The sequence below is a fragment of the Marmota flaviventris genome, chromosome 7 (genome assembly GCF_047511675.1).
Source record: "Marmota flaviventris isolate mMarFla1 chromosome 7, mMarFla1.hap1, whole genome shotgun sequence".
NCBI classification, from domain to species: Eukaryota; Metazoa; Chordata; class Mammalia; order Rodentia; family Sciuridae; genus Marmota; species Marmota flaviventris.
Genome location: NC_092504.1, coordinates 81,273,345 through 81,282,616, shown reverse-complemented (window position 1 = coordinate 81,282,616; position 9,272 = coordinate 81,273,345).

Below are 9,272 nucleotides of genomic sequence, written 5' to 3'. Positions count from 1 at the left end.
TAAACCAGGAACACCCTAATCCGCCCTGGTCCTTGAGCAAGGTCACCCAACTGCAATGTCACTGCAAAATGTCCTATTTCCACCAGTCTTTCCACTAAGCAACATGGGGTATGCTGGCAAGGAAATTGTCATACCTACTTGGCTAATGGCTCCCAGCACTGTATCATAATTTTGGAATATATGTTTTTCCTTAAAAGATAATCAGTTTAAATTATTTGGTGTGTAAGCTATCAATCACTGTATTAAAATACCTAAGATAATTAATTAAGAAAAGATTTATTTGGGTTCAGAGTTTTGGAGTTTTTAGTCTATGATAAATTGACTGATGGCTTTGGGCCTGAGTCAAAGCTGCACAGTATATTGGAGCAAAATTATTCACCTTATCATGAACCAGAGAGCAAAGAAAGAAAGATAAAGGGATCTTACAATCCTTTTGTGGGTACACCCTAGTGAACTGAGAGTCCACTACAAGGCCCCATATCTCAAAAGCTAGACTACATCCCAATGGCATTTGGGGACCATGCTTTTAACACATTAAACTTTTGAGGATCTTCAAGATCCAAACTATAGCTTTTGGCTCTTTAAACCATGACCTTGAATTGACTCAAGAATTTCAACCTATTTTATTCCTGCTTTCACTCATTTTCCTCAGGTGATTTAATCCAGTTATGTATTTACGTATGACCAATACACAATGAATTTCTAACTTCTCCTTAATCTCTGTGTATAAACTGCCTTCTCATTTCCACCTGGATAACTAAAAAGCATCATAAATGTAACTGCCCAAATTTTATTTTCTTCCCTTTTATCAAATTTATCATGTTCAAATTTTATTTTTCTCCCTTAATTGTAACTTTTATTATGAGTAAGATACTTTTATAAGTACTTTATTAGCATTAATTAATTTTGTTCTGAAAACTATGATGCTATTATGATTTTCATTTTATAATATGTACAAACTGAGAGAGAGAGCTAAGTTGCTTGCCACAGTGGTGTGAAAGGAAGGCAAACTAGATCTGGCCTACAGTCTAAGCCTTCAATCTTGACCCCACAATGCAATGCCTCCTCTGATCCTATCTTCCTAAGCACAAAGGCTCTTCTACACCCAGCAAGCAGGCAAAACCATACTTTTCCTACTCCCCCACATAGAATTTTTCCACAGATCCTCTCTGCTATCTTCTCAAAGTGTACTTCGAACTCGACCACTTCTCACCATCCTTCCTCATTTACATTATTGTTAATTATCTGGTCTACTGTAATGACTACCAAACTAAACTTTTACCTTTATTTCCTTTATACTAGTCTCCAGATGACAGCCAGGCAATCAGGATTGGCCCTTTCTTGGCAAAGATCCTTTAATGACCATCTATTAAAATTAAATTTAAATTCCTTTCCATAACTTACCATTCCTGACATGACCTTGTTCCTGCCTAACTTTCTGAGATTTTTTTTTTTAAATGGGGCCTGAACCCAGAAACCTGAGGGTACTTAACCACTGAGACTTATCTACACCATTTTTATTTCTGGACTCCTTGCTAAGTTGCTTAAGGTCTCACTAAATTCTTAAAGCTGGCTTTGAACTTGTAATCCCCCTGCCTGAGTCTCCTGATTCCCTGGGATCAGAGTGAGCAATACCATGAAGGATCTGAGCTGATTTTTATTTTTAATATTTTTTTTTAGTTGTAGAGGACACAATATCTTTGTTCATTAATTATTTTTATGTGGTGCTGAGGATTTAACCAGTAACTCACTCATGCTAGGCAAGTGCTCTGCCACTGAGCTGATTTTTTAATAGGCTCCCTCATATCTATTATACTCTGCTGGCAGACTTTCCTTCTCTGTGTTAACAATGCCAAGCTTGTTCCATCTTAGAGCCATTTCACTTTGCACCAAACTCTTTTAACATATGACTTTGAATTGTAATCTCTTCCTCTATCTAAAATTTTAGCTCAAATTCTACATCAAGGAGTCTTATCTTTACCTCTGCATTAAAAGTAGAATAACCCTTATTCCTGTCCCTGACATACAGTATCATTTTTGTATTTTGTTTTCTTTACCTAACACTGTTGAAATCATCTTGGTTTTGACTTTTAAAATTATTGTTTCTCATTATAATGTTAAAAGATTCTTTATGACAGGAATTTTTCTATGTTATCTCTAAGCTCATGATTGGTTCCTCATTGTGGACATGGTATACAATATGTCTTTAAACATATTTGTTATTTATTTTTCTTTTTTTATTTTATTTTTTACATTTTTCATCGGTGCATTATAGTTGTGCATATTGATGAAGTTTATCATTACATATCTGTCCCTTCACACAATATTATAGTACAATTTGGCCAATATCACTTCCCTACTTCCTCCCCATCACCCACCTCTTGGTCCCTTCCCTCTGCTAATCTCCTTTTGATTTATAGGAGATCCATCTCCAGAGCTCTAGCTTCTGCATATGAGATGAAGCACAAGAAACTTGACCTGAGTTTGACTTATTTCACTTAACATGAATGTGTCTAGTTCTATCCACTACCATAAAAATACCATAATTTCATTTTTCTTTAAGGCTGAATAAAATTCATGTGTGTGTGTGTGTGTGTGTGTGTGTCTTTCTTTTTCCATTATCCATTGATGAACACCTAGCCCGGTTCCATAGTTTGGCTATTGTGAATCGTGCTGCTATAAACAAGTATCACAATAGTATACTGACTTTAATTATTTTGGATAAACACCAACAGGTGGCATACATGAGTCATATGGTGGCTCCATGCCTAGTCTTTTGAGGAAACTCGATACTGATTTTTATAATGGTTGCACTAATTATCAACAGTGTAAAAGTGTTCTTTTTTCTCCATACCCTCTTCAGCATTTTTTATTATTTGTACTCTTGATGACTGCCATTCTGACTGATGTGAGATAAAATATCATTGTAGTTTTGATTTTCATTTCCCTATTTGCTAAGGATGTTGAACATTTTTCATGTATATGTTGGCCATTTGTATTTTTTTTTTTGAGAAGTGTCTGTTTAATTTATTTGACCATTTATTAATTGGTTGTTTGATATTTTTGTTGTAAAGATTTTTACCTCTTTAGATACTCTAGATATTAATCCTCTGTTAGAAGAGTAGCTAGCAAAGAGTTTCTCCCTTTCCATAGGTTTTCTCTTCACATGTAATTTTTTCTTTGTTGTGCAGAGGCTTTTTAACTTGATGCCATCCCATTTATTGACTCCTGGCATTATTTCCTGAGCTTTAGGAGTCCTATTGAGAAAATCATTGCCTGTGCCTAAAAGCTGATGTTTAGACCCTATGTTTTCTTCTAGGAGTTGCATTGTAGATGGTCTAATTCCAAGGTTGATACATTTTGAGTTGGGGGGGATGCGAGATAGAGTCTAATTTTATTATACATATGGGTAACCAGTTGTCCTAGCACCAGTTGTTAAAAAGGCTGTCTATTCTGCAAAGTGTTTTTGACATTTTTGTCAAAATCAGATAGATAACTATAGTTGTCAAGTGCCTTTTGAATAAATGTATTACCCCAAATGATTTTATTTATCTATTCACCTACTGAAGGACATTTTTGCTGCTGTGAAGTTTGGACAATGATGAATAAGATTGTAAAAAACATTCATGCCCAGGTTTTTGTTTGAATATATATTTTCAGTTCCTTTGGATAAGTATCTGGAGCTGAATGACCATATGATAAATACACGATTTCATATGTATTTATATATATGCATGCATGCACAAACACATATATAGACTCATACAAACATATGTGTATACACATGCATATTTTTCCCATGGAATAACCATCATTTAAGATAGCTTAACTTTATTTAAGAAATAATTTAGTTATTATCTGTACACAATTTTCTTATCACCTTTTCATGTGTCTTGGCCATAATTCTCCCCCAATTTGGTAGCATCCATTATAAATCATTATTCAAACTTTCTGTCAAATATTAAGTGTAATTAATATAATTAATTTTTAGTCACATGTTCTTTTTTGCCTTGATAGAATCTCCCTGCTACATCCTGTATAGTAAATTTCCTGATCATACCCTCTGCCCTCTGCAGCCTTTAGACTCATATGGTCATTCAATTTGCACTTCCCTATTTAGTTTGTAAATATTCAGTATCCTCCTATTAATTAGCGTTATATTAAATATTAATTGGAATTATGTCTGCAAATCCTCTCTTTCTTATCCTTGATATAAAAATATACTTTAGATGTTCCTATATCAAGAAGAGAGTGGTAGATCTGATAAATAGGCAAATAACTTTAATGGACACTCCATTGAAGGATATCTAAAGATGTGAAATAAACATAAGATGTTCCAGATCCTATGTCATAAGAGAAATATATGTTAAATCAACGAAGAAAGAACATGATACATTTATTATAATGGCCAAAATCCAGGACAATTTCAACATTAAATGCTGGTAAAAGTACAAAGCAACAAGAGTGTATTCATTTCTGATTGTAATGAAACATAGTCTGTTCACTTTGAAAAACAGTTTGGCAGTTTCCTACAAAACTAAATATATACTTATCATAAGATTAGGCAATCATGCTCCAGATAGTTATCCAAAGAAATTGAAAATTTATATTCAAACAAAAGCTGGGTATGAATGTTTTTTACAACTTATTCATCATTGTCCAAATGGTATCCTGGTATCACAAGAACTGAGAGTGTCCTGCTCTTTTTGTACATTTTAGACTTTCTTTTTTCTCCTGCCTTCTTCCCCCTTATCTCTTTCCTTCCTGGTAGGCCCATGAGATGGGAGTGGAGGGGTGGCCAAAAGGTGAAAAGCAGACAGGCAGGGGGAAAGGCCAGATGGAGTGATGCAGGCAGGAAGTAGCCCAGGAGACACGACTTTTACAACTCCCTGTAGGGTGGGACAATTCCTGGGACAGGTTACATTAGCCACAGGCTGGATTAGGGACAGGTTATCTTGATAAGGGTGCAGGAAGGTCTCTGACAGCACTAACATTTCAATTCTTCAGGGGTGGTCTCCAACTTCCCTGATCTAAACCAGTCTCCATTTTTTTGATCTGACCCAATTGCTTATTTACATTGACTGCCTGTCTTTAATTCTGGCTTCAGTGTCTTACTCAGATTAGGGATTATGAGGCTTTGTATGATTGCTGGCAGCAGTACATGGGAAATCACTGTACTTTCCTCTTAATTTTGCTGTGAAACTAAAATGGCTGAGGAAAAACAAAAGAATTTAGAAAAATTAACCATGACAGGTGTGATTTTTCTCAGCCTTGCAACACCTATTACATTACTAGAGAAGATTGGCAATTAAACTCAAACTACTTGAATTATTTTAAGACATTTCCAGTGCTAATGCAATGTAATTACAGTAAGTTTTTATATGAGGGTTCTCACAATTATTTCAAAATTTAGTTAAATTCTCTACATTGTTTCTACAATTTTTACTAGATCATTTTAAACCCAATTCAGTTAGGATATGAATATATATGTATATATATGTTTATATATATATATATATAATATATATAGTCACCATGATTTATATGTGTGTATATATGTGTGTGTACATACACACATATAAATCATGGTGACTATATATATTATATGCCATATATTATATATATTAATAATATATAATGTATATTATATACTCATCATGATATATTAATATATATTATGTGTGTATATATAAATATAGATATTCATTCTGTACATGTCTCTGAGTAACAAGCACATTTTTTTACAATAAAACTCAAGCACTTTCTCTTTCACATTTCAAAAAAATAAATGTCTTTGATATGGAATGTTTTACTGCCACAGAGATTGCATAACTCTAGATTTTATGTTCTAAAACAACTGAAAATTTCTAAAAAAAAAAAATGACTTTTAGAAAGCTGATTCAACAAAAGAAATACAAGTATGAGTTTAGAAATCCCTGAATTTAAATTTAAAGGTAGAGGAAATAATATAGTCTAGTTCTCTGAATTTCAAGACAGTTTCCTACAAGCACAAGCAAATAAACAAGATTTTGCAGGGTATGGGGAAGGGAGTTGATATAAGCAACTTTCTGCGTACTTTAAAAATCTGGAAGGAATTCTTGTTTAAATTTTCTGTTTCACAATGTTGATGTTAGACTACTTTGTAAAAACAGGTGGAAGTCCATCCACAATTTGATTTGAATATGGAGAATGATGATTTCTCTCTCTCTCTCTCTCTCTCTCTCTCTCTCTCTCTCATATGCATGCGCATGCACAAACACACACGGATAAATTATAAAACGATTCATCTCCAGGGAGATTGGGCAAACTTACAAGCTGCTACAAAGCCGCTTAAGACAGCAAGGAAAGCCAACTGGCTTGGACTTGCACTGTGGTGAGTGTGTGGTCCAGAGTGAGGATTTCCATGTGCAGATGGGAACCTGCATAGTTTGACATCTCCTGCAGGTGTTTCCCTTGCACAGATGTGAGACACAAGGAAAAGCAGCAGTGAGGCTTCAAAGCTGTTGGCAGTCAAACATCAAAAATAGAGTTAGACTCTTTATAACTAGCATCACTTACATGATCAACAATATGTTCTTCTAATTAATGTTGCTTTTTATTTTTCTTCTCCTTCCACTGTATTCTTATTTAATTTTTAGAAATAACCATCTTTGGTGTGAATTTCTGTGACAGATTAGTTTCTAACTTACCCTATTATGAAAAACCAGCCTCTACCTCAGAGCAAAACCTGTCCAAGGAAGGGGGCATGACCGCTGTCCTTGGAAAGACCCACAGAGCACTCCTAGGCACATACCCCACCCTGCTGAGTTGTTTATCTACAAATAACAGGAGAGATCTGCTGTGCCAGGTGTCCCTGGCTCAGTCAGGCTAGGTAAGGACCCATAGCAACCCCCTAGCAGCCACCAATCAACATGAGACAGGGAAATACCTGGGATGCCAGATGACCCTCCCAGTAGTTTATGGTGGTTGATAACATGTTGGGAAACCATGTAGTTCAGCACTACTCCCTTCATTGGCTTAAACCAATCAGTTCAAATGAATCCCCCTCTTTTACTAGGCAATCACCCTTACCCAACTTGTTCCTGACAGTGAATTTGCTAATCATGTTTTAGTGTTGTTTTATGATTTTACTGCGGTGTGTGATAATTTGCTAAGAGATGCTATGATGTATGTGAAGTCCCTGCCTTCCCCAAAGAGTGTATAAAACTGCTGCAAACCCTGGGCTTGGGGCCTCTCAGCATCACCAGTTGCTGTGTGTGCACCAAGGACCAAGCTAGCTCACAATAAACACCTCTTTGCTGCTTGCATCAATCTTGGTCTCTGGTGGTCTTTTGGAGGTCCCGAATTCGAGCATAACAATTACTCTAGCACTGCTTTCAGATTCTTTGCTTCAAGCACACATAGTTTCTACCATATAGAAAGAACTGCACTTTTTTTCTCCACTACCTGCTTAAAAAATCTTTAGTACTCAAATAAAACCAAAGAGATATCTTCATTATAACATTAACACATAAAATCTATTTATCTCTTTATCAATTTCAATCTATATATCCATTCTTTATCTCTTTCTGAAGACATAATTTATTTATTATGTGAGCTTTGTATCATAGATTATCATATCATGTTAATCACCTCTGTTTGGCACATGGAATGGCCATAAAGAATACTGAACATTTGAATATTTGGGGCTCAAAATCTTGATGGTCTTCCATATCACTGGAGGATTCCTGTCCATGGAATTAGTATTTTGAGATACTATCAAATATGCATTATAAATTTTATAAAATCTCAAATAAATCAAAACATATTTATCAGTCTTTATGTAATTTAGAAAGTCTGTTTTCAGACAATGATGAACAGATAATAAAGGATTTGAGGCATGTAAATTCATCCTGAATTCCTCACTTCTATTTATATTTTACTAATAACAAAGCTCTAGTTGCTACAAAACACCATGCATCCAAAATATTAAACATTTTCAAATAATTGTTTTCTTTATTTACATTCAGTATTTTTATGCAATGGGGAATATAATTTAAATAACGTATCATGGTCTTCACATATATTAATATAGAATGCTTAAATTTTGACTTAAGCATTCTACATATGTATATGAATATGAACTGTATCTCTCTACTAAGCCAAATTTTAGAGTTCTTAAAATGAATGTGAAAAACAATTGGTATACTTGTTTTCACTCCATATGTATTTATTTAAAAGGTCTTGGTCAGAATGGTCTAAACTTGCAGGTATTAAAATAATTTCATATATACTAAAAGCATATTTGCTCTTATTTTTACCTTTAATTGTTGGAAGATCCTCTTTCCCTGGAGCAACTTTAATTGATACCTCTAAGTTCTGGTTTTCAAAATCAAAGTGAGGTATTAAAAAATGGATGACTACTGGCTGTCTACAAAATTTCCAAAGAATAGGGTCCATCCTGAAGGAATATATCTCAGACAGGTGTCAAAGATTTTCACAGTCCACTTCTGAAACCACAAAATACAGTTGACTTCTCTATTTTATCTATTGTGTAGCATAAAGTCACATTAATAATCATTCTGAGCATACCTAAGATGACAAAAAGTGCAGCTGTGTTCCGAACATTTCTGTAATGTTGCATAATAAAACTCATAATACTGGTCTCAGAATTTTCCCATTGTGACAAAATAAAAAAAAGAAAAGAAAAAATGGAAAAATTAAAAAAAATAGACATAGACATGGCATTCAAGTCAGCTTTCTTGTCTGTCTGTAGTTTATTTCCTTGGAACATATTTACCTTCATTAATCAGTCAGAACTCAAAGAAAATGTGCTCTGAAGAGCAGAATTATATTTATAAAGGAATCTGTCAAAGTCCTGAAAAGAACATTTGTTCTGTTTACTGGAAGAAATAGCAGACAATGAGAAAGATGAACTGGTGTTTGGGGAGCTTCTTTTCTTTTTCTAGATCTGGATGAGGATAGGAAGGCTCAGAATGAGTGAATGGCAGTGAGAAGGTAGACTGAGAATAGCCATAGCTCTTCCAAATAGTGGGGTCTGACCCCTTGTCCAGGATCTCCATTCCCACCATAAAAAATATATTGGACTGATTCATCGGCAATTTCTTTTATCTCATTAAGCTGAATACCAAATTCTGTAACTAATGTAAATTTTATATTCCAGAGATAACACTACACAAACACACCACCATTTCCAGTCATCAATGTATGGCATTCTGTGAAGCTTAGCTAAGCTACATATACTTAATTATAAAAACCAAAGAGCCACGGGA